Raw genomic sequence first — 26590 nt, 5'->3', positions numbered from 1 at the left:
CATTGTGTGGTCCTATCTTCATTGTCAGACTTATGTCCTTGCAGGCCAGACACCATGGCTGGTTCACTGCTCTGCTCCCAGTGGCTGGAGCAGTGAATGGGCCCATTTGATGCTCAGTACATGTTTGTTGAATTGTATTAACATTGAGTTGCTGTGATGGACAGAATGCAGTGGGTAGAAAGGTAGGATTTGTTTCCATGGGGTGGGGCTGGAGGGGACTATGAGGAATGTCTTCAGAGAGGTGGAAACTTGGAACTGAGTCCTGATAGAAAAGATGGTAGGGCGATAGGAGTGACAGGGTACTTCTAGCTGACCAACTCCCAGCAGAGTGACTGGAGATGAGAGCAGGATGCAACTAGATCAGGAGGTGGTGGGAGAGGGGAGGAGCCATCTGAAGATTATCTCAGACCTGGAAGTCAGTGGTGGCCAGACCCTGGGAGCTGCTGTAGACCCCCAAGACTTGATTCTGCCTTTTCCCAGGCCCTTTGAAGGATGTTCTAGGGTTGTCAACATCAGAGGGAGCCTGAGTTCACTTCTAAGAGCGTGCTGGCTCTCTGACGCAGCCTGCACAGTCCCCATCACTTCCCCCACAAGAAAAGAGCACGGGATCCATATCGCACAAGGCAGACTGACCAGGCTGTCTCCAGCCGTGGTGTCCTGGAATGATCTGGTACTGTGCTCCTGACCTCGCCTAGTCTCTCTTCCTAGCACGCTGCTTGGTTGTCTATTGCTATGTCCCAGCCCAAACTTGCTGATGTAAATAACAGCCATGCTGTGTGGCTCACAGGGCCTGTGGATCAGGATTCTTCAGGGTCCAGTTGGAACAATGCTTCACTGCTCCGTGATGTCTGGGGCCATAGATGGGGTAAGTCAGACAATGGCCAGGATTGGGAACCCACTTCCAAGGAGGCTTCTTAACTCCTGTGTCTGGTGTTGGGTTGGGAGGCTGCAGACTCAGTGGGACTGTCGCCCCAAACACCTACCTCTGGTCTTTAGATCTGGCTCGCAGGGCAGTAAGAGTTCTCATTGGACATCTCTTACCTTGTTGTGACATCACTTCCTTCCCTGCCAGTAACTCACTTGCATGGCCTTAGGCAAGTTACTTAGTTCTCCTGGGACTTCAGTTCTTCATTTGTGAACGGGGGATAATGACAATGGCTAGGACATGTGTCTTGGCCAGCATTAGGTGAGAACATATCTGCAAATTGCATAGAAAATTAGCATTAGCATGGTCTCCTCACTTTTAGCATGTGAGATGGACAACTTGGGTTTCTTTAGCCTCTGGGATTTCTGTGTTTATAGAAGCAATGGTGAAAATGGCTTTTCACTTGGAGTTTGGTGTCCTTCCCATTATGCCACACACTGCCCCTTTGGTGGCTGACCTCCATAAATCAGCTCAACAAGACAGCTGAGATGGGCGTCAATCAGCTTGGGCATGGGCTGCTTCACCAAATGCCATAGCCTGGGTGGCTTAAACAATAGAAATTTATTTTCCCTCACTTGTGGAGGCTGGAACTTTGAGATCTGGGGCAGGGTCCTCTTCTGCTGGGGACCCTCTTCCTGGCGTGTTCCTTTTTACATTTGTTTTATGCAATCACTTGTCTCTGTAGATATTACATGCACACATACATTAAATTATATACATTTTGGTAACATCTTTGTTGAGACATACAACGTGTGATTCACCTGTGTAAGTGTGTAATATGATGATTTTTTAGTGTATTCACAGAGTTGTGCAATCATCTTTGCAGCTAATTTTAAAACATTTTCATCACTTCTCTTAGGAGCTCTGTACCCTTCTTGGTGACCCCCTGTATCCTCAATCCCTTCATCCCTAGGCAGCCACTAATCTGTTTTCTCTTTCTCTATATTTGCCTATTTTGGACACTTCATATACATGGAATAGTGTAATTTATTGTATGGCCTACATTTTGTTTCTTCCTGGTTGCTTCTTGCCCTGCATTTATTTGCTGTGCTCTCTATCTTCCATGCCAGTGGCCTTTCTCAGGTCTCTGCTCAACTTGGTTGTCGATTCTCATTGAAGAAGGGGGTACTAATTGGCTGGTTGCTGGGCCTCCCCGGTGGCGCAGCGGTTGAGCGCTGGGCTGCGAAGCTGCGCGCAGCTTCTGTGACGCCGGTTCGATCCCCGGCTGCTCCCCGGCCACCGGAGGAGGGTCCCACATGGCGCGCAGACCCCTCCTGCCGCCCGCTGCTCCCCTCAGCAGTGTACTTCGGTCCTTCTGCCTGCTCTGCTCCCCGCTCTGGCTCTGGTGAATTCTCTCACCCTCCCGCGCTTCTGACTGTACCCAGTGCATATATAAACAAAACAAAAACAAACAAATAAATAAAAAAAAACAAAAACAAACAAAAAAAAAACAAAAAAAAACTAATTGGCTGGTTGGACACTGAGGATGACCTGTGGCTTATTTGTAGAACAGCTTCAGAGGTCATTATTTCTAGGTCTCTTGGGGATTGTTAGATCCCCTGAAAAGATTCTTCAAAACATTAATTCAAAAGGATATCTGCACCACTAAGTTTATTGCAACACTGTTTATAATAGGTAAGATATGCAAATAACCCAAATGTCCAAAAATAGATGATTGAATCAAGAAGATGTGGTATGTATACACAATGGAATACTATTCAACAATCAAAAAAGATAAACTCATGCCATTTGCAGCAACATGGATGGAGCTACAAGGAATTAGGCTCAGTGAAATAAGTCAGAAGGAAAAAGAAAAATATTGAATGGTTTCAGTTATAGGAGAAATATAAGGGAACCAAATTAGGGATCAGGAAAAAAATAATAACAATAAAAAAACCCAATTTAATAGGCAACTATAAATCAGACACATTCTGCAGAGGAGGTGGAGGGGGAAGGATCAAGACAGGGGTGGGGGGAAAAACACAAAGAACTAGGGTGAAGATTCATGGGTGAATTGGTGGTGGGAATTTTATGGGGACTACACTTCAGAGGAGAAAGCAAACATTGGACAAAAATGAACAATGATGTAAAATATATATAAATAAATAAATTATTCAACCAACCAACCAACCAACCAATCAACCAACCGAACAAAGAAAGAAAAAGATTCTTCAGTCTCCTCCTTAGGGTGAAATTTCAGCTGTCAATGACCTGAGAGTCAAGTGGGGGGAGAGTTTTCATCATCTATTGTACATTTACTTGATTCCCCCCTATTTTCAGTAAGGAATTCTGCTCTCAATAGAGTCTTACACTCTCTGCAGAAAAGCCCTCTACTCAGCTGTTGAGATAGGTCAGGGGCAATGGTTTTTCTGTGAAAGAGTAGGAGAGAAGATCTAGGTATCCGGCAGCTTTTTAAAAATAATTAAATCAATTTTATTTATATTTATGTATTCAACAAACATTTATATAGCCATTACTATGTTTCAGGCACTTAAAACATTTTTAAAATTTACTGTAGTAAAAACACTTAACTTGAGATCTACTCTCTTAATTTTTTAAGTGTACAGCATAGTATTATTAACTGCAGGCATGATGTTATACATCAAATCTCTAGAATTTATTCATCTGAGGTTTCATATCCATTGATTAACTCCACATTTTCCTCTCCCTCCAACGCCTAGTAACTATAGTACTATTTTTTATTTCATTGAAGTTGACTATTTTAGATACAATCATATAAGTGGAATCACATAATACATGTCCTTCTGTGATTTATTTCACTAAGTATGAAGTCCTCAAAATTCATCCATGTTGCCGCATCTCTCGTTTTTTAAATTTATATATGTATTTTTTGGACATCATTATTCTTCTCAGGTGTAATTTCCATAGAATTTCCACCACCAAGCCACCCTTGAACTGTCACCATAGTCTCTTGTGCTCTTCCCTACCCTGTTCAGATCCCTCCCTCCCCCCAATGTCTCCAATTTATCTTTTGCCTGTTAGTTTTATTTTTGTTTTTTCCTAATCTCCATTTGGTTTCCCTATGTTCCTCCTACAAGTGAAACCATTTGATATTTTTCTTTTTCCTTCTGACTTATTTCACTAGCATAATCCCTTCCAGCTCCATCCACGTTGCTGCGAATGGCACGAGTTTATCTTTTTTTGACTGCTGAATAGTATTCCACTGTGCGTATATACTGCATCTTTATAATCCAGCCATCTGTTTTGGGGCATTTAGATTGTTTCCATATCTTAGCTATTGTAAATAGTGCTGCAATAAACATAGGAGTGCAGTTTTCCTTTCAAATTAATGTTTTTGTGTCTCTTGGGAAGATTCCTATTAGTGGAATTGCTGTATCATATGGTAGCTCCATTTTCAGTAGTTTGAGAGTCCTCCACACAGCTTGCCATAGTGTGGCTGGACCATTTTGCATTCCTACCAGCAGTGTAAGAGGGCTCCATTTTCTCCACATCCTTCCTAGCATTTGTTGTCACCAGTTTTTTTTCTTTTTAATATGGGTCATTCTCACTGGTGTGAGGTGGTATCTCATTGTAGTTTTGACTTGCATTTCCCTGACTATAGGTAATGTTGAACATTTTTTCATATACCTGTTGACAGGATTTCCTTCTCTTTTTAAGGCTGAGTAATATTCCATTGCCTGTATACACTACTTTTAAAAGTACATTCATCTATTGATGGACACTTAGATTGTTTCCCAGATTTTGGCTCTTGTGACTAGTGTTACAATGAACACCATATTGCTAATAACAATTCAAGATTCTTTTGGATAAATATCCAGGAGTAGAATTGCTGGATCATGTGGTCATTCTTTCTAATTTTTTTTGAAGCACTTCTGCTCTGTTTTCTATAGTGCCCACACTTATTTTGCACTTCTAGCCAGGTTCTTTTCTAAGCTTTGTATAGATTCTTCTTTTAGTTCTTTTACCCCCCACAGTGGTACTTGATGCCTTTAATTCCTAAGCCTTTTGGAAATTCCAAGGTGAATCAGGTTGGTTCTCAGCTTTTCCCATTGCTGGTAGACCGTGATGCAGTTTTAACCATTTTGGAGGAGAACAGAAGGAAAGTTGGATAGAACAAAGCAGTAGTGTGCTATTCACTTCCAAGAGTGTTTTAGCAAAGCTAATGGGGAGTCAGCCTGCCTCATGTCTGCCAGGAATAGACCTGCCTTGGTCTCACTCCTGGGAGTGAATGTGGTGATGGGTTAGAACATAGCGGTCAGAGTAGCTGACCAATTACTCTGATGCTGGAGATCTGAAGGGCACTTTCTCATGGCTGCCACATAGCCACATCAGTGGTTCCAATTCCTTCCCAACCCTCCCAGCAAAACAACCACAAAGGAATTTTCTTAAAGGGCACAGACCAGTAAGATGGAGAGAATAGGAAAGGCATTTCCAACAAAATTTTGGAAACTGGATGTATGTTTTTAATCTGTATTTATTCAGAAATCCTTCAAGATACTTTATTTTCAGTCCCCCAGGCTTTCTAATAGATGCACTCAAGACTACAAATTTCCCTTTGAGTACTGCTTTGGCGTCTCTACCCCAAACTCTCAGAGTTATATGTAACCCTTTCCTTTTGTGACAGTGGTATCTAACAGCCTATATAAGCCAATGATTTTATGGCTGATTGTGGTGTTGTATAAATGTGATCTTCACAAAAGGGTCTATAGAACACCTGCACAGGATGACTGAGCAGAACTGGTGGGTCATTTCAGTTCAGTTTAACAAATAGTCTCTGTGCCCTACCAGTGCCTGCCTTGTGCTAGGAACTGGGAACATGGAGTGAATCAGAGAGATGCATCCGGACTATAAGAACACAGAACAGTAAGTGCTCTGATGATGGTAGTACTGGCACTGTGGCAGAAGAAGTGTTGGGTGCCTAGCTCTGCCTCTGGTCTTCATGGGAGACTTCTTAGAGGAGAGGGATGACTTTTAAAAGACAAGTAGGACTAGGTCAGGAGATGCAGGGAAGGGTCTTTCAAAGAGAGGAAACAGCTAATGCAGAGGCCTAGTGTGAAGTATTAGAGTACATTCTAGAAGCTCAGAGTATCTTAGTGTTACTGGAGCATAGAATGTAGGGGGGTCAGGCGGGGTGGGTGGGGCAGAACTGACTTTGAGGATTGTGGACGACAAAGAAATTGGGACTTTTGAACACAGTGGCTTATCCACCCATCTCTGGTCATTTGGACAGCTCCCCGAGGCTGTCATCACCCCTCCCCCCAGAGCCTCAGGTTCTTCTGGAAATCTTTCAGGCACCAGGGTTGTAGAGCTTGGCTGACTGTGGGCATCTTCCCATGACGATGCTGTCCTAACATTTCATATTGTTAGATTTGAGTCTGTGCCTCCTCCCCCTGCCTCCCTCCCTAACTAGGTAGCCCAGAAATCTGATCCTTTTGCTGGTGTTATATCTTTCCGAGGCCCCCACATCTGAGCCTGCTAAACTGTACTCTAAACTCACTCCCTGGCAGGAAGCAGGAGGCTGGGACCCCCTGCAGACCCTAAACTCTGTTGTATGACTTTGAGGAGAGAATGTCTGCTCAGGTTTTCCCAAGTACCCCAGGAATCAGCTGCTTACAGGAAGGGTGTGGAGAAGAGAGGTGTGATGGGAGTCAGACAGATCTGATGCTAATTCTGGCCGAGGCGTCGACTGCTGGGTGACCTTGGGCAAATTCTCTTTAATGAACATGCATTGGCTGATTCGCTCTCTGTGCACAGCTGTATGCTGACTTCTGGGGGAACAAGACACTCTAGGGGAGTCAGACATGCAGACAAGGGGAGGACTGAGGTGCCCCATGAGCCTACAAAGATTTAACCCTTTGCCTTATTCAAGCAGGTGAGCGTTCTTGGCATTATCCCCAGTGGAGGCTTGGACAGGTCACATGACTCATAACCCCTGTAGCTCTATTCTCTTGCACAGCAACCACTGCCCCAAGCTCTGCCCAAGTCATACCTCACAGCAGCAACAACTCACAGGTCCATTCTCTGTCACTTGCCCACTTCCTCCTGCCGGTTGAGGGCCAGAAGTATCCTCGAGTCTGTAGGGATGGAGAATGCCCCAGACTTTTCAGATACACCCTCCTGGAATGGGCAGGGAAGCTATGGGTGACCTGAGATAATTTCAACCTCTTTTTTTTCTTCACCTACCATACAGTGGCTCCCATGTTCCTGGGCTCTGGGCAGAGGGCACACACAGTTAAGATCTTTAGGGGGATCATTAGGGCTTCTCTCATTGGCATATCTGACCAGCAGGCGGGGCTGGGTGTGTGCTGGGCTGTCAGGAAGAGTTATCTCCAGACAACCCTTCGTCTGCCTGCTTTCTCCTCTGTGGTCCCCTCCTAATTCATTTTCTGCCTTTAATGTACTGTTGTGGAGCTTCCTCTCCCATTAGGGCCTGTAATGTGCACCGATTCCCTTCAGCTTGACTGCCCTTAATAGGCAGCGTAAATAGAATTTAGTGTGGCGTGCACTAACATCTCTATCCATTGTCCAGAGATTAAATACTTGCCACCGATGGTTCATGCATCATCAGCCTCGAGCCCAGTTTCATAGCTCCCAACCAAAGGAGGATATTAAATTAATTTGCAGGTTGCTTTAGCAAAACCTAACAAAAAACCTCCGCGGGAGAAGAAGGGGGGCAAGATGCATCTGCCCACCATCCATCACGGGGTGGGGACCAGAGCTCTTAGGGACCAGGAGTGGGGCTCTTGTCTGTCCAGGGTGGGCCCCTCTGAGCCCACACTGCTTGGAGGTTTATTAGTCCCCAGGCCTTGGTCCATGGCCAGTCCTTTTAGCTCTGAAATCCCATCCGAGGAGTGGAGTGAGGGATGGAGAAATTGTGGGGTCAGAGTTCAGGAAACAGGGGAAACATCCTTCTTCTTAGGAGTGTAGCAAAGGACAACAAGTGGAATGTGCCTGTGGTCCTGGTTAGGGAGATCCCCCAAACCTTCCTCTGGCACCCTCGTTGTAGGGCACCCTGCCTGGCTGGTTGTGGAAGTCAGGCCAGGGAATGGTAAGGGTGAGGGTCAGCATAGGCCCTGCCTCTGGGGTCCATTTGGGGCATTGACCATTGGTGGTTTGTGTCATAGGCCACATCATGTTGGGGAGACAGACCAGCACACAGTGTTGATCCAGGGTCCCTGTTCCTGGAAGGCTCTGCAAAGCTCAGGGTAAGAGGAGACAGGTGGGCAGGTTTCTGCTCACCTGGGCATAGTTGGGATGGAATTCACCTCTAGCTGGTGAGTGGAGCCAAGGGGAATAGTCACACTCCCAACAGGGAAGGTGGACACATGACAAGCATGGTGCCACTCTCCCTGCCACGGCCTTGGCAGACATCACTAATCAATTAGGCCCCTTTTCCAGTGAGGGGCAAAAGCCTCAGGACGCTTTTCAGCAGAGTGCACTAAGGCAGCCAGCCCTGATGGTCTGGACTTGGCACAGAAGAGTTTTGAATTGACTGCTGAGTTGGAAACAATTGTGTCTAACCTGGCACATAACTGGCCTATTGGACATGACCACCCAGGAGGGCCTGAGCTCGGTTTATGTGGTCATTTTTCCTGATAGGATCTGGTGGAACCAGCCAATTCTTTGTTTGACTCCAAACCAGGCTCCTGTTTCTTCCCAGGTTTGAGCAGGTGTGATAGGGTGTGAGCTTTTTCGTTGCTTAGATCTCATCAGATACAGCCAGGCCGCTGCCCTCTTCTCCCCTGTATCTCAGGAGCTTGGTGAGTGCTTGTGGCTCTGAAGCGAGGCAAGGAGGGGAGGAGTCCTCAAAGGCAGCCAGGGACTCCACCATGGGTGCCAATTGCTTCCTGATGAACCTCCACCCGTGGCCTCCACTCAAGGTGGCTTATTAATACCTTTTAACATCATCATTTGGGCTAATTGAAAACGAGAGTAATGCTAATATGCCCCCTTACATTTCTTTCCTTTTTAATTTAAAAAAGATGCTAAAAGCACTTATCAAGTGGTTTCTGGGGAAAAGAAATAAAAAGGCCTGCCCTCTGGCCATTGCAATGGCGTGTGTGGTCGGCTGCCAGCACCCCACATAGGGGTTTCTTGCAGCTCATTAGCATGATTTAAGGTGTCAAGGTGACCCTGTTATAAAGCTGCGTGGAGACATCCTTTGCTCACTGGTAAGCTCTGCCCCGTCCTGATGTCTTGATGGCAGGGAAGGGGTGGACAGAACGAGGACTTCTGGGCTGACAGCCCTCACTGTGGCTCCACTATGGGAATGGTTTTGTTTCCTTTTCTATCTGGATGGCATCTAAGGTCCTGGGAGCGTAAGGTCTGACTAGCCTACTTTTGGCCTAGTGTCCATCACTGGGGCACAGAGGACAGGTGTGCTGGTTATTCACCACTTGCCGCCCCCCACCCCCGGTTCCTTTCTCTGTTCTTCTCCAGGCCCCAAAGGGCTGACCCTACGGCTTGCTCGCGGGCTTCCAGTGAGTTCAGCCAACAGGAGGTTTGCAGGGGATCAGAGGGCAGGAGCAAGGCAGCTTCTTTCTTGCCGACTCCCTTCTAGGGAGACCATAGGCCACCCAGGCTTCCACCTCCACCACACAGAGTGCCCCCCGCCCCACAGGCCTCTCCACCTCCCTCTGACTCCCCCATCTGGCTTTACCCATGCACACCTCAGCCCTGCCCCTGCGCCCCTCCACCTCTGTCTGCCTTTGCTCTGAGCCCCTCAGAGACTCCCGTGAGGCCTGTGCTCCTAGTTGCCTACAGGGCTCCCCATTAAGGGATAGAGCCAGAGGGGTACTGGGAGGAAGGGAAAGTAGAAGGAGACAGGAAGGTGGGCTCCCCTAGTCCAGGGCCCATCCACCTGAAGATATATGAATCTTTTTTGGTTCAGCTCTGACAGAGGCACTGGGGGTGAGTCTGGGCTCAGGACGGGATTTGACGGGGGTGGGGGGGAGATCCCTACGCTCTCCCCACCCCACCCCTATCCTGCCCATGGCTGGTCACCTGTGTCTGGTGGGCTCAAGGGACCCCTGGACTCTCTCCCAGCTCCAAGTTGGCCCTAGGGTTGCCAGATAAGGGTAAGGATGCCCAGGTAAGCTTGGACGTCAGATAAAATGTGCATTGCTGTTTAGCATGACTGTACCTGAACGCTGGGTTATACTTATGCTAATGACGATTTGTTATTATCTGAAATCTAATTTTAATTGTGTGCCCCCTTTTCTCCCCTAAACCTGATAGCCCTGCCTCGTGCTATCTCTGGCCCGTCCCTCTCTCCTTCCACTGCTCTGCCTCCCACAACCTCCCAGAAGTAGGGGTCTCATAGTGTCCTTTGCTTCTTCCACTTTATACCTGAAGTCCAGAATCTAAACCTGAAGAGCCACGAAATGACCCACATCACACCCACAAAGCCCCCAGGGGCTGGCGGGCTGAGCCCTGACTCCAGTTGGCTTTGTCAGGTTTGGTGGTGGTGGAAGGCTGGGGAGTGGGGCTGGACAATCCCCCATCCTGCCCTGCAGCCTGCGCTGGGGGTCTGAGCACCAGTAGACCTTTCCTCATTTCATTTCACCCTCCTGCAGCTCTCTGAGGCTGGTGCTGACAGTATCTTTGTGTAAATTAGGAAGCCCAGGCCCAGAGAGGTTAAGGGCTGGCCGAGGTCACACAGCTGATCTGTGTTAGAGCTGGGGTTTGAAGTCAAGTCTGATTCCAGAGTTGGGCTCTCCACTGCAGGAGCACACTGCCTGCCTCCAGGTCCTGGCCTCCCTCTGGGGGTGTCATCGGGCCTGGGGAGGGGGGACTGAGTGAAGGGGCCTGCAGCTCAGGAATGAGGCTGGCTGGGGAACATTTCCATGTGCCCCCCCCCCCACCGCCCCCACCCCCGCCCCCGCCCTGTGCAGCTGTGTAATGAGCCCACATCTGTTACCACCACATGTTGCTCCGTGCTATGCAGATGTAAAGTCTCAATTTTTCTAATTAGCAGCAACACGAAGTCTATCTTAATTTTCTCCTCCCCTCCCTCTAATAAACGTGATATTAACAAGGTTACACGTCTGCGTTTTTGCTGGGTGTAATTGAATCAGGTCGCAGATTTGATTAGTGGATATGGGGGCTGGGGGCTGGTCAGGCAGGGGAGCTGGGGAGAGGGAGGGACTGGGTCCCAGCCATGGACGGGCCTCAGGATGGAGAGACAGGAGGAGAAAGGAGAAATGGAGTGGAGAGAAGGAAGGGAGAGAGGAGAAAGATGTCAGATGGGAAAGAGACAAAGACACGTGACAGGGGGTTGGAGAGAGAGAAAGGGAGGAGAAGACACACACACACACATGCGTACACATGCACACACACACGCACATGCACATGCACGTGAATGAGCAATAGACAAAGAGAAAGAAGACAGAAATGGGGAAAGAAGGACTAAATGGGGAGGCAGTCTGTGCCTGTCCCCTGCCCAGGCTTTCTGCAGAGCTACCTGGGCAGAGCCCTGCCTGGGGGCTCAGGCAGGGTTGGGTGGAGGTGGCACAGGCAGGCCCAGACTCCCTGCCTACCCAGCTACTGCAGCAGGGGCTGCAGGCCTAAGGCTGGTCTGGGTGGCCAAGGGGCAGTCAGGGCCCATTGCTGGCCCTTCCTTTCTCCACTCTGAAATGTGATCTCTGAGCTGAAAGTCTAAAACTCTCTGGAGTTCTTCCCACCGCCCCCCTCCCCACTTCAGCTGGGAAACCTTGGAAGGGTGAGTGGCAAAGGTCCTGCTACTTACAAATGCGTCAGGGTTCAGGACGTCAGCTGGCACGATCTCGGCAGGCACCCTGGACAGGACTGGCGGGGTGGTCAGGAAGCCAGGGTCTGGGATGCGGCCCCCTTGCTGCCAGCGGCCACCAGCTGTGTGATGCCTCCTGTTTCAGCAGTGGTGTCCCTCTGAGCAGCCCCCCACCCCACTGGGCAAAGCCAGGGATCTGGGCCATCCCTCTCCCTGCTCTACCCCTCGAAACCAGCCTCAGCTATTTCTACCTGGGGGATCACCCTGTTCCCATACTCTTTACACCTCTGCTGCTTTCAATGTCAGACCCAGCCTTCTTGTCTTGTCCTGTCAAATCTTAAATGTCTTTTCCTACTTGGGATCTTCCCTGAGGGATGGGGGAATTGGCTTCTCCTGTGGATTACACACTTCTTTCTTTTCTCTCTATGTCCCTTATGGGACCCTCTCCACTCGCCGTTTCTGCCATGGTAACTGGCTGGCGCTCCGTGTAGGTGTGCAAACATGACAGGGTGTGTGCACACACACGTGGCAGTGTATGCAAGAGGAGGGCCAGGGTGGCAGCGGCCGCAGGGCAGTGCGTGTTCCTGCTGTGACAATTTCTCCCGCTGATGACTCAGTCCCCAGGGCTTTGGGAGGCGCTGAGAAGCTTCTGTCAAGGGGCAGTGGCTTTTCCCCCCTCGCTTAAATGAGATATGAATAATTGATTCGACTCCTGAATAATTAATCAGATATTCAATAAGGAAAGTAATTGTTTGGCACATCCCCCATGGATGGCCTGGCTCAGCCGCCGCCCACAGGGGCTGGGGGTGGGGTGACAGGCCCACCAGGAGCCCGGTGCCAGCTGGGGGAGGTCACCTTGCCCGACACTTTTGGCACTCCCGACAGCTCCCCGGCCCCTGGGAGGCCGCTCTCTGTCTCCATATGCCAGGCAGGACTTGGGTCTTCCTGTCCTCTTACCAATGTGCCATTTGTCACTTCTCCTTGTCTGCCCCTCCCAGCTCTGCCGTGGGCCCCTTCATGTGACATTGGCACTCCCTGGATGCTGTCCCCTCCCAAAGATGCTCCGGCTCAGGGGCATGCTCCCTCGACCACCTGGTCTCCCCATGCCTGCAAGCCTGGGCGATGGTGCCCACTTTCAGGAATTAGGAAGAGGAGGGATGCAGAGGAGATTGAGCCAGTGCAGCTGGCCTCTGAGTGGGGGACCTTCGTGGGCCTGCTTGGGCCTCCCTGGATTTGCCCCTCTCCCAGAGGGCATCTTCTCATCCCTGTGTGACTCCCCACTGCCTTTCAGGCACCCCTTCCTACCCTCTATCTGTAGGGCCCACACTTCCCCTCCCTGATGTTTACCCCCACATCTGAGATCTGAGTTTCAGGGAAGAGCCTCCTGGAGCTAAAGCCCGCAGTTACGGCCTTGGATACTCCAGGTCTTAGTGAGCAATTTGGGGGTGCCCATCCTGACTTCAGTGGGTGCTGTCTCCGAGTGGAGTTCCCTTTATGATTTTCTTTGAGTTACAGATACCTTTGTGTTGGGCCACATACCCCACAACTATCACACAAATGACCCAAACACACAAACACAACCATACATGCAGACATGTATGTCACACACACTACACACGAGCATACACACAAACATACACATCAGACACATACACCGCACACATCACACACCACACACATAAGCATACATGATGTACTCACCACACACACCGTGCACGCTCATGCGAACACATCCCACCTGATACCCACATCACCCAACACCTCCACCTCCCTCCGCTCTTCCCCTCAACCCCCACCCCCTTCCACTGAGGGCCAGTCTGGGACACAGGACCTTCCTCTACGTGAGTGAGCTGGGAAGTCCCCAGCTGTCCCTAGGGAGCGCTCAGGTCTGATTCGGATTCCCCTCGTTCCTCTGGTGGGAGAAGGTGGTGGCACGTGGGACAGAGCAGTGTTTTCTGAGGCCTTAGGTCTCTCTACGTGAGAGGAATAGGGGCGAGTAGTCAGGTTGGTGAGGGTTGAGATGGATCTTCTAAAAGATGCCATTTGAAAAATAAGATTATTACTTATCATTTGATATTTATTATTTAGTATTTAATTGATAAATTCTTTTTGTGGAGGTAATGTCGGTTTATAACACTAGGTATCTTTAAAGGGTATGTTCTTCAAATGCATACTATTGGTGTCCTGCCCCTGGGCCTACTGGAACCCATCTTTGTCCCTGGTGTCTCTGGAACCTGCTCAGCCTCCAGCAGGTACACCCCGAAGTGTGGGGGAGACAATTCCTGGGTGCAACCTCAGTCTGTCCTCCCTGATCAAGTGAGTCTGAGGCAGGTGCCCCATGTTTTCTACAGTCCCCAGTGTGACTGCACCCCAGCTGCCCCCTGTAGCCACCTGTCCACACAACTTCAACTGTTCTTTCGTCCCTCACTTTTGCTTTCTTGGCTCACCTCCCTGATAAATAGCCTCCTTCCAGGTCTTGCCTTAGGGACTCCATTTAGAGAACCCAAGCTAAGACAGGCTCTTTCTGCTCCAGGTAAAGAGTTTGGGGGACTCGAGCTCACCCCCTCCTTGGCTCTATTTCTTTGTGCTACTTTTGACAGTCTAGATGCTAAGTGCTCTGCTTCTGACCCCGGGAATCATCTCAAAACCTGGGGGAGCAGAACATTTTTGCATCCAAGCTTTTCGCACCCATCATAGAACAAACCCCCCAGCTGGACCTGAGGCTGCATGCTTGGTTTGAAAGAATATGGTCAGCGTAGTGAACACAGAGTCTGCACTTTCTGAGGTGGCTGTTCTCACAGGCTTTTTCTCATCCAGTGTGTGTCAGCAGAAACACTTCTTTTCTCAATACTTCCAGTTCCTGAGGTCTTTTAAAGCCCTCCCAACTATGGGGCCTCCCTGATGGTGCAAGGGCTTAAGACGCAACCTATGAAGCTGTCCACAGCCTCTATAGCATGAGTTCGATGTCCCAGCCAGGGAGCTACCCACATTGTGCAGCAGACCTCTCCTGACTCTCCCGCTGCTCCCCTCAGCAATGTACTTTGGTCAATCCACCTGTTCTGTTCCCCACTCTGTCTCTGGTGAATCCTCTCATCCCCCACACCTCTGGCCTGTACCCCAGCTCTTGTATGCATAAATAAATAAATCTTTAAAAAAAAAAAAAGGCCTCCCAACTATGTAGGTAACTCCTGCCTGGCTGCCAGACTCTCCCCTTTGATTCCATTTGGAATCTCCTGGAAAGGCTCTCAGTGTTTCTTCTGTGGCTGGCTGCTACCCCTTATTGCCCACCCTGGTGCTGCCTCTTTGTTAGGACTGTTGCACAAGCCTGAGAAGGTTGCATATGGCACAATTCCATAGGGTGCCACTTACAGGGATTGTGATGTGAATGACAGGCCCTAGATTTGTGCAGTGTACAGCCTGAACACAGCAGGCCTGTTCTCAAAAACACCTGCCTGCTGACCTATATTCTCTGGTTCCTGTCTCTACCGGCCCCTGGATCCTGTTCCGTCATGGCAATAGGGCAGGGTAGCAATGTACATTCTGATGAATGAATTTAGTCAAGTCTGTGCACCAACCTTGGTGTCTAAAGAATTTGATGTTAGCAAGCACGGGAGATAGAAGGATCAGAGGAAATGGTTTGGAAAGTGATCAGGAGGGAGATCAAGAAGGCATCCTCAAACCTTCTATCCTGAGCTCAGGGAGTGCCTCCTTGAGGATTGACCTTTCAGGGGCTTCTCACTTGCCCCTGACCCTTGGCCCTCTTTCAGAGGTCTGGGGTCATTCCCTGCTCTCTGACAGTCCTTGGACCCTGAGGCTCCTGATTCAGACCTGCTGCCTGGCCTTTGTCACACATATCCAGGGTCAGCCCAGGAGGCCCTTAGAAAGATGAAACTTGGGGAAACTTGGCCTTTGGCATGTTTCCTGGCCTTTGGCAGGAGTGAAGGATGCAAGGATAGGAGGGTGCAGCATTTAAATCATAGGGAGGAGATGCCATGCAGGACCTAGGCTCTGGGTTATTTATGCACATTCAGAAATGGCTTCATGCATCCAGGCGCAATCCGATGATTTGTCAATGAAGGCCTCCTCACGCCCCCTGCCCCCGCCCTTGCCTCTGATAACATTTACAGTAAATCTATTGCACTGACCATTAAATCCGAGGCCGCCTGGAGCGATCGCTTCAATGGGGTGCTGACAGGCTGAGAGTTAATGATGACGCTGACGCTAACCTGTTTATTGATTTGCTTTTTTGTTCCTTCCTCCTTGCTCGCTCCTTCTCCCTCTCGGAGGAGAAATCTTGGAATTAGTAATCAGGTGACAGCCTTGTCTGCCCCCCTCCCCGTTCGCAGCCATGTCATCCTGCTTAAACCCTCCGAGATGAATTACCCCTACCTCCCCGGCCCCTGCCAGCCACTCACTCTCCAGTTACTCTGCGCGAGATGCTGCATCTGTCACTGGAGCCAGCAGACAGAAAAAAACATTAACACAGACATGAAAAGCTTTTAACTTTGACAAGAGGAGCGCAGCAAAGTTTTATATTTAGCCCCTCCAGCAGAGGCCACGGTCAATCCATTAGGGAGGCTTGTCAGACTCGGGGCAAGGTGGGAGAGGGCTGGGACCACCGGGTGGAGGGTCAGGGGCCTCCCCAGCTCTGGTCCAGGGAGCCTGGATGTGGGCCCAGGCTCTGCCAACTGCCCTGTCCCTGCCAACAGCGGGACAGTTCACTCACTGGGGGTTGAGAACTCCCAGGTGGGGGCCTCTGTTTCTGGGTAAAATGGAGATTTTTTTTAACCTCCACTTTAAGATTTCAAGACGTGGCATTGTATAAAGTGAACTGTTTGTAGCCAGAGTGTTGCCAAAATCCACAAATAAGAGGACTCTTTTTATGGAAGCTGGAAAAAAATAAAAGCAAAAAGGAAAGATTCACTTCATGGGAGATAAAATGTAAAAAATAAAAAAAAAGAATTACTTATTTTCTCCCTAAGAGCCAGTTATTTGAGGCTCCAAGTGGCCCCTAAATTCTCCTTCTCTCCCTCCTCCCCCTCCCTGCCCCTTCCTCGTCCACATTCCCTCCACGCCCTGCTCTCCCTCTTCCAATTCTTTCTCAAACATTGCCCTTGTTGACACTGGCTCCTTCTTTCTTTAATTTCTCCTTTTCTCTTCTGTAGAAGGGATGTCAGAAGTAAAGAAATCACGTTTCTCAGCATTTCTTGGTTCCCTCTCCACCCCCTCTGCATTTCCTCAAAGCACACTGCGAAGTGTGTGGGAGCCCAAGGGAGACCAGGGAGCCCAAGGCGGAGCTCTCGGCAGGCCAGGAGGGCAGGGGAGCGAGCAACGAACACACACAGATACACAAACCCCTGCAGTTCTGCCCCAGGACACGGGTGGCTGGATTGGCTTCCTGGAGGAGACAGACCCACATTTGCCTTGGAGGAAATCAAGAATTCTTTTGAACAGCCTTGGCAGAGGCAGAGCGAGGGGTTGGATGGAGGTTCCAGCTTGGGTCCACGGCATGGGCCAAGGTCAGACAGTGCCCTTGGCATATTGGGAGAGAACGATGGACTCCGCATGGGCAGAGGGCTTCTGGGGAGTTAAGCAGGAACTTGCCGGGGGACCAAAATGTGGGCAAAGCTTTGAATACTGCTTTAGGCTGGGCTTCTCCCAAAGCAGTCCTTGGAAGGACTCTGGTGCAGGTGGCAACCTTGGGCGGTGATCCCGGGAGCATTGGTGAAGGTGCGAATGGGCAGGGAGAGGAGAGAAGCGAGCGTGGCGTTAATGAACAGGTTGCCGTCTTGGCAAGAGGGGCATGATCATGCCTCCCAATTCCTCCCATTTGTCCCCACCAGCACGGGGTGCGGGTAGGGTGGGAGGAAGCTGGGGCATTTAGCTACCAGCTCCCCTCCATCACAGTTGAGGGCTGCTCTGCCATGGAGCGGCATCTTGTTCTCTGCTACTGCCTGCCCTCTCTGGGGCCGAGGGTATGGGGCTCGGCAGGCTCTGGGGCCATTGAAAATGCTCCGGGAGAGAATTGCAGTGAGAAACCGTCAGTGTTGACAGACACAGGCAGTGCATCAGCAGCACCTGTTGCAGACTCACGACCATCAGAAAACGTGTCTTCCATTCACCTGCCCAACGGCCCCTGGGAGGTCTGGCTCTCAGGGGCTTCCTGGGATGAACGTGCCGCAGTGAGACACTGCGGGTAGATGTTCCCATTCTCTGCTAGCGACTATGTTGTATTCATCTTTATATCGTAAGTGCCTGTTTTATGGGGTCTGGCTCAGAGTCAGAGCTCCAAGATGTTGAACACAACCTCAATCCTGTCACTGTCTTTTTACTTATTTTCTTTCTCCACGAGCTTAAGAACTCAGAGAAGGCAGAGAGCCGGTGCCGGTCAGTTTTTGCCTCCAGAGCTGATCCCAGGGTGGTGCACAAATGAAGTGTTCAGGGAGGGTTTGTCAGATGAGTGAATGAAGGACCAAAGTCCAGTACTTTTCAGGGACTTGGACTGAAGTTGGTGAGTGGGTTGGACAGACAGTCGCTGTGGATCTTTGCCTGAGAGTGAAAAAGGAGGATGTCTCTGTCCCAGGAGAGCTGGGGCGCCAGGACAGTCGGGTGAGGATACCAGAGATGGGGGGATATGGGAGTGAGGAGAGGTCAGGGCAAAGGTGAGCCAGACACCATGTGGCTCAGGCAGCCTGATGGAAGGCCAGTCCTGGATGGAGAGGGCGTCCTGGGGGCTGGAGGTTGGCTGTGGACAGATGGCGTCCAGCAGCTTCTCCCTCCTGCCTGCCTCCCGGATTTCCCCATGGCTTTTCACTCAGCCTCAGGGTCGCAGCTATGGCTGGGAGAATGGGAGCTCCCTGATTAGCTTTAACTGGAGCCTCACACTGTTAAAAATGGCATAAGAACCCCAAGTTTGGGGGGAGCCCCAAGGCGACCACTCTTTTCCTGCTTGCTTACCTGCCTCCTTCTCAGCAGCTGCACATCCCCCTAGGGGATCCCAGGATGAGAGGAAGGAGCTGGAGGAAAAGGCTCCCCTCCCCCTAGCAAGGCTCAGGTGGAGTTTCAGTCCCCGGGAGACATGACCTCCATGACGGCCTGAACTTGACTCAGTTTCTGGAAGGGACTTGGTTCTCCTGGAGGCAAGGACAGTCTGTCCTGGCTGGGGGCAGCTTTCCTGGGGGAGGGAGGTGGGGACCCCAGCACCACGAGCGCTGGGGGAAGGAGGCGTCTGGCGACCGTGGAGGCCAGGGTATCATTTCACGGATACCAGACGAGGTGAGTCCTTGGCCGCCGGACAGGGCGTCATAGCTCTTGCTCTCTGTGTGGCGATAAAGGCTGGAGAAATCAAGCCGGTGCAGATCTGTGTCTCCTGTAGCAGCCACAGTTGCTGAATCTGCTGTTTCTGAGAAAGTGAAATTTCAGTCCCCCCACTCCCCCTCACCAGCTGAGGGCCAGGGCACGTAGAGAGGCCAGCAGCCCACCTTCCAGGCCTCTGAGGAGAAAATGGACACTCTTGTGGGAGGCAAACCCCGTGTCTGTGCTGGCGAGGGCAGTCTGGTGATGGGGTCCCAAAATGGGGCCCCTGGGCTCACGTCTCCAGGGCCCCTCCCCGCACTTGGCAGCACCGGGGGTGATGTTTGGTGGGGCAGAGGGCCCAGTCCTGGCTGCCTCCAAGGAAGATGATGGCCCTTTCCAGCTCCCCTTGCCTTCCATCCCCCCACCCTCCCCATTCTAAAGAGAAGTTGAGGTTTGCACAGGGAAAGATCAAGATGCAGAGAAGGGCCTCCCTGGTGGTGCAGCAGTTGAGCGCTGGGCTGCGAAGATGCCCGCAGCCTCTGCAGCGCTGGTTCGATCCCCAGCCACCGGCGAGGGTCCCACATGGCGCGCAGACCTCTCCTGCCGCCCGCTGCTCCCCTCAGCAGTGTATTTCATCAGTCTGCCTATTCTGCTCCCTGCTCTGGCTCTGGTGAAGTCTCTCACCCTGGCACGCTTCTGACTGTACCCAGTGCTTGTATAAATAAATAAATAAATCTTTAAAAAAAAAAAAGAAGATGCAGAGAAAATGGCTGGAGGTCTAAGAGAAAGGGGCTGGAAACGTGGGTGTGAGTGAGAGTGAAGAGGGGGTCAGCCACATTTGTGTTTGTTCACGTGGCTTTTCCCTCCAGTTACAAGGCCAGCTTCGAGCTCCCTTGTCTCAGGGGAGGCTGGGTAATGGAGAATGGGAAATGGAGAAATATTCCCAAAACCCAGTCACTAAACTCTCTTGTCTATAGCTTTCAGAGTCTGGACTTCTGGGGACAGTGAAGTTCATGCTCCAACTTGTGGGATTCCTTGCATTCCCTTATGAGCCTTGGAGAACAGCGGCGGGATCTTCGGGGAAGGTAGAGTAACGTAACAGACTTTGAAGGCAGGCAGGCTTGGATCTGAATCCTGCTCTTTCACTTTCCAAGTTTTGTGACTTTTTTTCTTGAGTGTCTTGAAAAATGAAGTTCTAAGAAGGAGGGGGGGGGTGGCGTGGGAGAGTCTCTGTCCTTGTGAGAGCTACTACACAGAGGGATCGCTCTTTCCTCAGCCTGCGGGGTGCCTGGGTCTGGAGGGGTGAGGTCTGGAGCTGGTCACTCCACCTGGATCAGGCCAATAGGATTTACCTGCAGGTTTTTGCTGCATCTGTGGGCTCAGACTCCTGCTACCGGCAGGGAGGATGCCATTAGCTTTCAGTTAATGATCCAACCTGAGGGCTCTGCAGGCCCCTCCCTGAGGGCATCTCTGCTGTGCCCTGTGAGGCTGCCTTCCTCAGACCCATGTCTCTGCCTGGTAATGCAGAGCACCTTGACATGAGGCCTCAGTGGACGTCTGACCTGCTCCTACTTGGGATGGTGTCACATGGTACAATGGCCTGGAAGGGCCACAAAGGCCATGAGCAAAAAGCCTGAAATCTGATATATTCCAGTCTAGCCAAAAAACCCTAGAGGTTTTCCTTTGTTACCTCAATTGGGAGATGTGGACTGAGAGGATGAAAACAGCGAGATGTAAAGCTGAGAGGGTACTGACCAGAGAGACAGCATATTGTTGGCTACCAGGCAGCAGGAACACTTTGCAGAGTGTACATCTGTTAGGGCCTGAATTGTGTCCCCCCGAAACTCATGTATTGGAATCCTAATTCCTGGTACCTCAGATTGTTATCATGTTTGAAAATAGAGTTTTTTTTTTTACCCCCCAGAGGATAATTAAGTTAAAAAGAGGTCATTAGGTTGGGCTCTAATCCATTATAACTGGAGTCCCTATCAAAAGGGGAAACTGGGACACTGAGACACACACCAGGAAAGATGATGTGAAGACACAGGGCAGACAGGACACTAAAGGAGTTAGGTCTCAGAAGGAATCCACCCTGCTGACCCCCTGACCTTGGTCTCCTGGCCTCGGCAGCTGTGAGACACACATTCCTGCTGCTGGAGTTCCCCAGTCTGTGGTCTTTGTTGCATCTGCCCTAGGAAAGTCATGGAACCTAGGAGTAAAGAAGCTTTAAGTGCTAGCATGGTGCTGACCTGTGCTTGTGCACTTGCAGAGAATGAGTATCTGGGTCTTAGAGGATGAAAATATGCCTATAACACCTCAGCTGTTATATGCAGATTCTGTCAGAGAGGATGAGAGTTGTAAGCAGATTAATGTGAATGATGTGACCAAAATATGACCCTTTGCACATGGAGAGGAGTCAATGAATGAAGCAGAATTAGGAGCAGGGATCCCAACAGGACCAGGACAGGCTCTGAACTGTGTAGCAGGGGTCCTTGGCACCACAATCTGACTTGCACCCCCACACCCAAATGGGCATTTTGAGTGGCCTGCTGTTGACTGATCTGGACCATAGGTCAACCAACCAAATAGACTTTTGAGCCATGGTGTTGATGCTGCCTGCCCTGGGTCCAGCTTCAGTGATTAGACTATCCTTGTTTTCAGAGCAGTGTTTATACCAATGTTTGTACATTATTGTTATTTTGTTTTTATTGTTTTATAGAAATGAATGGCAAATGTGTTTTGATGCAGGTGACCATGAACTTAACACAATGGTGACAGAGATGGAACTCAGAGGTGCCTTGAAATAGTAAAATCTTTAGCCTCACTGGAGACACATTGATTTAGGGAGGTTGACTTGGCTTGAATTGGAAAAGAGCAAACTGGAAGGACTATGTATAGAATGGATGTATTTTGAGGGTTGTGTCTAATGGCAAGGTGTAATTAGGGGTTTCATAAATATTTTATCTCTCTGGTATTGGAACCTTCTACTTATAACCTTTAAGTCTATGAGTTAACTTTCATTTAAGCTTCAAACACATTTCTGAGAATACATCATCGGCCAAAGTAGCAGGCTTGGACACAGGGTGGAAACCAAGGATCCCCCTACATTAGTCACCTATCGCTGTGGAACAAATTACTGCAAACTTAGTGACTTAAAGCAAGGTCCATCTGTTAGCTCCCTTTTCTCAAGGTCCAAGGTCCAGGCTAACAGGGCTGGGTTCTGTGCTCAGGGCCTTCTGGGGCTGAAATCAAGGTGAAGGTTGAATGGACTCCTACCAAGGTGCTCTGGGAAAGACTTTCCCAGCTCATTCATGATGTTGGAAGAATCAGTTCTCTATGAGCTTCCTGTCCTGGCTGCCAGCTGGGGTGGCTTTCTGCTCCAAAGACCATCCACTTTCCATCTCAGGTGACCTGTCTTTAAACCAGTAATGGGGCTTGAAATATGACTTTTTCTTCTTCTACCAATAGAGAAATTTCTCTGCTTTTAAGGAATCATTTGATTACATTAGGCTTCCTGGATAATTTCCCTTTCAAGATCAATTATGCCTTATTGATCTTATACTACCTCATCACACTCAGGTTCTATGCAATAGTATATATGGAATACTGGGGTAATTTCTAGGAAATTTGACTACCCTACCCTCTTGATGCCTATATGCTATAGATTTCCTGGATCCAGGACCTTAAATGTATTTTGGGCAAGAAATCCTGACAGGCAGAGACTGCTAGTTGAGTCTAACTCATTTTCCCTTCTTGTACATAGTACTGGAACTATGTACACGAACATGGGCACATGACTGCCTGGAAGAGAGACCACATTTCCCAGTGTTCCGTGTAGGTTTGTGACTCACTAGTCACAAGGTGTGACTCAGCCTGGTCAATGAGATGTAGGTGGGGCATATCTTAGCTCTTCCCTCATCCCTCATCCCTCTTCCTATGTCATGGACCTGATGCTTGGAGCTCCATCTTTGGCCACCAGGATGAGGCCATGTGGCAGAAGAAAAGAGAGAAGCTGCCTAGGCAGTTCTAGAAGGCACTGCCTTCTAGAAGAGAGGCAGAAATTTCTACCTTCACCACTGTTTTGGGTTTACACACAGATAAACCTCATTGTAACTGCCACCCTGGCCTGGAGTTTTCCTGCCGAGGTTTTAGGATATAGACTATTCTGTGGTTCTGCAGTCCTAGCCTCAGCTGGGGCCACTGTCTGTGGCCTCCTCTGAGCTGGGGTCCTCAGCCCTGCTGCCTTTTTTATCCTGAGCACTTCACTGAAATCAGGAAATTTTGTTTAGTTAAGCAGAGAACAGTTGATGCATATTGACATTTAGTGAGAAATGATACTTACTGGTTATAGTCAGGTACTGTACTTTACAGAAAATAATTATTTTTTCTGTTGTATATCATAGGATCTGCATTTCTTATAGCAGATAAAGCAATTTGTAGGCTAGATTGTGCTTCTCCATGCATTTTGCCAAAGGCTGCCCACACCACATGCTGATCTTTCCCTCCTTCATGCTCCCCAAATGACCCCATTCATGAGTGTGTCTCAACTTCGGGCACACAAATGTCTCTACTGTCAATCCTTTGAGGTCAGGAATTAGTCCCACTTGTCTTTGAATCCCAAGGCTAGCACAGCACCTGACACATGATAGAACCTTCATAAATGTGTTCCTTACTCAAAGCTCTGAGCAATGCTATGAGGTTGTCACTGTTCTGATCCCCATTTTACAGGAGTCAAAACTAAGGCTCAGAGAAATCATGCAAATATCTAGGGTCGTAAACTAGTATAAGTGGCAAGGTCAGTATTATAAATCTAGTTTTTCTTACATCAAGTCTTTCCCCCTCCATCTTTCTTGAGGTGTAATTGACATATAACATTAAGGTGTACAGTGTATGATTTGATGCACGTATATGGTTATCATAACAAAGTTAGTTAACACATTTTTTACCTCATGTAATTACCCTTTGTTCTTGCAATGAGAACATTTAAGATCTACTTTTTTTTTTTTTTAGCAATTTTCAAGTCTCTAATAATTGTCCACCATGCTGTACATTAGATCTCCAGAACTCATTTATGGTATAACTGGATTTTGTGACCTTAGACCATCATCTCTCATTTCCCCTAATCTTGGTAACCACAAGCCCATTCTCAGTTTCTGAGTTTGGCTGATTTAGGTTTTAATATGAAACAATATAATATTTGTTTTTCTCTTTCTGACTTATTTTGTAATGTCATCAAACTCCATCCATTTTATTGTAGTGGTAGGCCCTCCCTTTTCATGGGTATATAATATTCCACTATATATGTATATGCATATGTATGCATCATTGAATGATGTTGTGAGAAGTGTGCTTTAGGTGATTTTGTCATTGTGTGAATATCATAGAGTATAATTACACAAGCCTAGATGATACAGCCTACTTCACATCTGGCTTGTATCATATACCCTACTGGGACTGCCATCCCACAATGTGATCTGTCATTGACAAAAACATCATTCATTCATCAGTGATACTTATGTTATTTCTGTATCTTGGCTATTGTAATGAACATGGGGGCATAGCTGGCACTTTGAGATAGTGATTTTACTTCCTTCAGATACATACCCAGATTGCCTGATCATGTATTAGTTCTATTTGAGCTATCTCCATCTGGTTTTTCCATGTACCTGTACTGCTTACTTTCCCCCTATGATTGGTTATCTAAGAACCTGAATAGAAAGAATATAGGCTCAATGGAGTTTACCTCTATTACTTGAATTTCCTGGACTTTGTGCAAGTTGCTTAAATTTCATAATCTTCAGTTCCCTGATCTGCCAAGTGATTTATAAAACCTAATTCTTAGACATATATACTTTTAACATGCAAAATTCTTCAAAAAAACAGGTCACAAAGCAATTACACAACTGATTTTATTTTTTGTTCATTATTGTGAAATATTGATGAATGTAAAGACAGCAATATGGGAGAAAGTATTCCAAAATATCAACATCAATTATCTCTGGACATACCATTACCATTATGGGGCATTGCCCCCTACAATACAGCATCGTTCATATTCCCATTTTATAGCAGAAGCAACAGAAGCTCTGAGGGGGTCACAAAAACTGTCAAGGTCATGTGTGCATTATTATTATTTTTTTTTACAAAAGCATATATTATTTTCAAAATCAGAAAAGCAATAAAGATAAGTCAAAAAGAATAATGGAAATAGCATGCTTGAAATTCCCTAGTACAGTGCTGGGCACATAGTAGGTCTCAATAATTTTTTTTTTCATAGATGCAGACTCCTCTTTTCTCCAGGGAGGGAGAGGATGGGGTGAAACTCCCTCTGAGCACAGAAAACCACAGCCAGACAGAGGGAAAAAGACATCAGAGTGCCGTGGGGCTCCAGCCTGACGCCTAGGGAAGTGGAAAAGCAGCTTCCAGACCTGGAGAGTCCCAAAATAGTGCTGCTTGTTGACCTCAATGATTTTAGAGAAAACCTCTCCTCCCCTGGGCTCTGGGTAGACAACTTGTCTGGGGATGAGAGGAAATCAAAGGTATATTGTTAGATTCCATTGGTTGTGCTTATCTCTTAATCCCCACTTTTGTTTCAACAGCTAGGAATAGAATTAAAAAATGTAAGAGAAGATTTCTTCACTCTAAGTTAGGAGTTCAGAGTGAGCCCCTGGTGCATGTAAAAGTGTTTGTGTACTCATGCTTGGAATGACAGGTGTGATGTGGCCACCAGGGGAAAGCGAAGAGGCCCAGTGTCTCTGCTGCTCCCTTGCACAAAGGCACAGTATTGAAGGTAAGGGGCTAAATGACCCGTCCCTGCCTTTTAAGGTGTCACCATGTGGTCTTACATAGAGTCCTTGCCAATATTTTGGGTTCTATTGACTAGGAGATGTTGTAAGGATATTTTTGAGAACAAGGCTGGTTGACAGGGACCAGTGGGGATTGGTGATTCTGGGTTAACTGAATTATTTTACATCTTGCCTTTGGTGGTAGCTGTATGATAGTACTAGGATGTCAAAGCTCACATTCTGTTGTAACATTGAAATCAATGCCTTTCACTTTATGTAAAATTATATGCCTTACTACAATGCATTAAGTTTTTTTCTCCTTTTCAATTTCTATTTTTTTCCAGTTGAGCCCTTTCTTTGACCTGGCACCTGAAGCAACATTTCTGAAAATAAAGGACCCAAAGTGTGTTTATTAAAAATGTACTATGTATGAGCAGCCATGCTGAGCAATTTACGTATACTCTTCTTATTTAATGCCATCTCCTGTTTTTTCACATGGGGTTTTTCAATTTTGAGGTTTTTTTTTTTTTTTTAAAGATTTATTTATACAAGCACTGGGTACAGTCAGAAGCGCAGGAGGGTGAGAGAATCACCAGAATCAGAGCGGGGAGCAGAACAGGCAGACTGACAAAGAACACTGCTGAGGGGAGCAGCGGGCGTGGCAGGAGAGGTCTGCTCGCCATGTGGGACCCTCGCTGGTGGCCCCGGGGATCAAACCGGCACTGCAGAGGCTGCGGGCAGCTTCGCAGCCTAGTGCTCAACCGCTGCGCCACTGGGGAGGCCCTTGAGTTTTTTTTTTAAGTTAAATTTTGTTTTGTAAACCATTTCTCTTCAGAGGAGGTATCTTTTTCACCA

The 26590-nt window shown here is 48.5% G+C and overlaps 1 long non-coding RNA gene across 1 annotated transcript; it reads left to right on the top strand.

Moving 5' to 3' along the window:
- On the top strand, nt 1-26176 carry LOC119235432 (uncharacterized). Its single transcript, XR_008552653.1, has 5 exons — nt 1-182; nt 788-865; nt 19928-20035; nt 25228-25489; nt 26080-26176. It is a non-coding gene; the product is annotated as an uncharacterized LOC119235432 (long non-coding RNA).
- Nucleotides 26177-26590: the final 414 nt, after the last annotated feature.

The sequence above is a fragment of the Talpa occidentalis genome, unplaced genomic scaffold, assembly GCF_014898055.3.
Source record: "Talpa occidentalis isolate TD23 unplaced genomic scaffold, MPIMG_talOcc4v2.1 talOcc4.10, whole genome shotgun sequence".
Taxonomy (NCBI): domain Eukaryota; kingdom Metazoa; phylum Chordata; class Mammalia; order Eulipotyphla; family Talpidae; genus Talpa; species Talpa occidentalis.
Note: the sequence above shows the minus strand (reverse complement) of the source record. Positions and strands in the feature narration are given on the sequence as shown.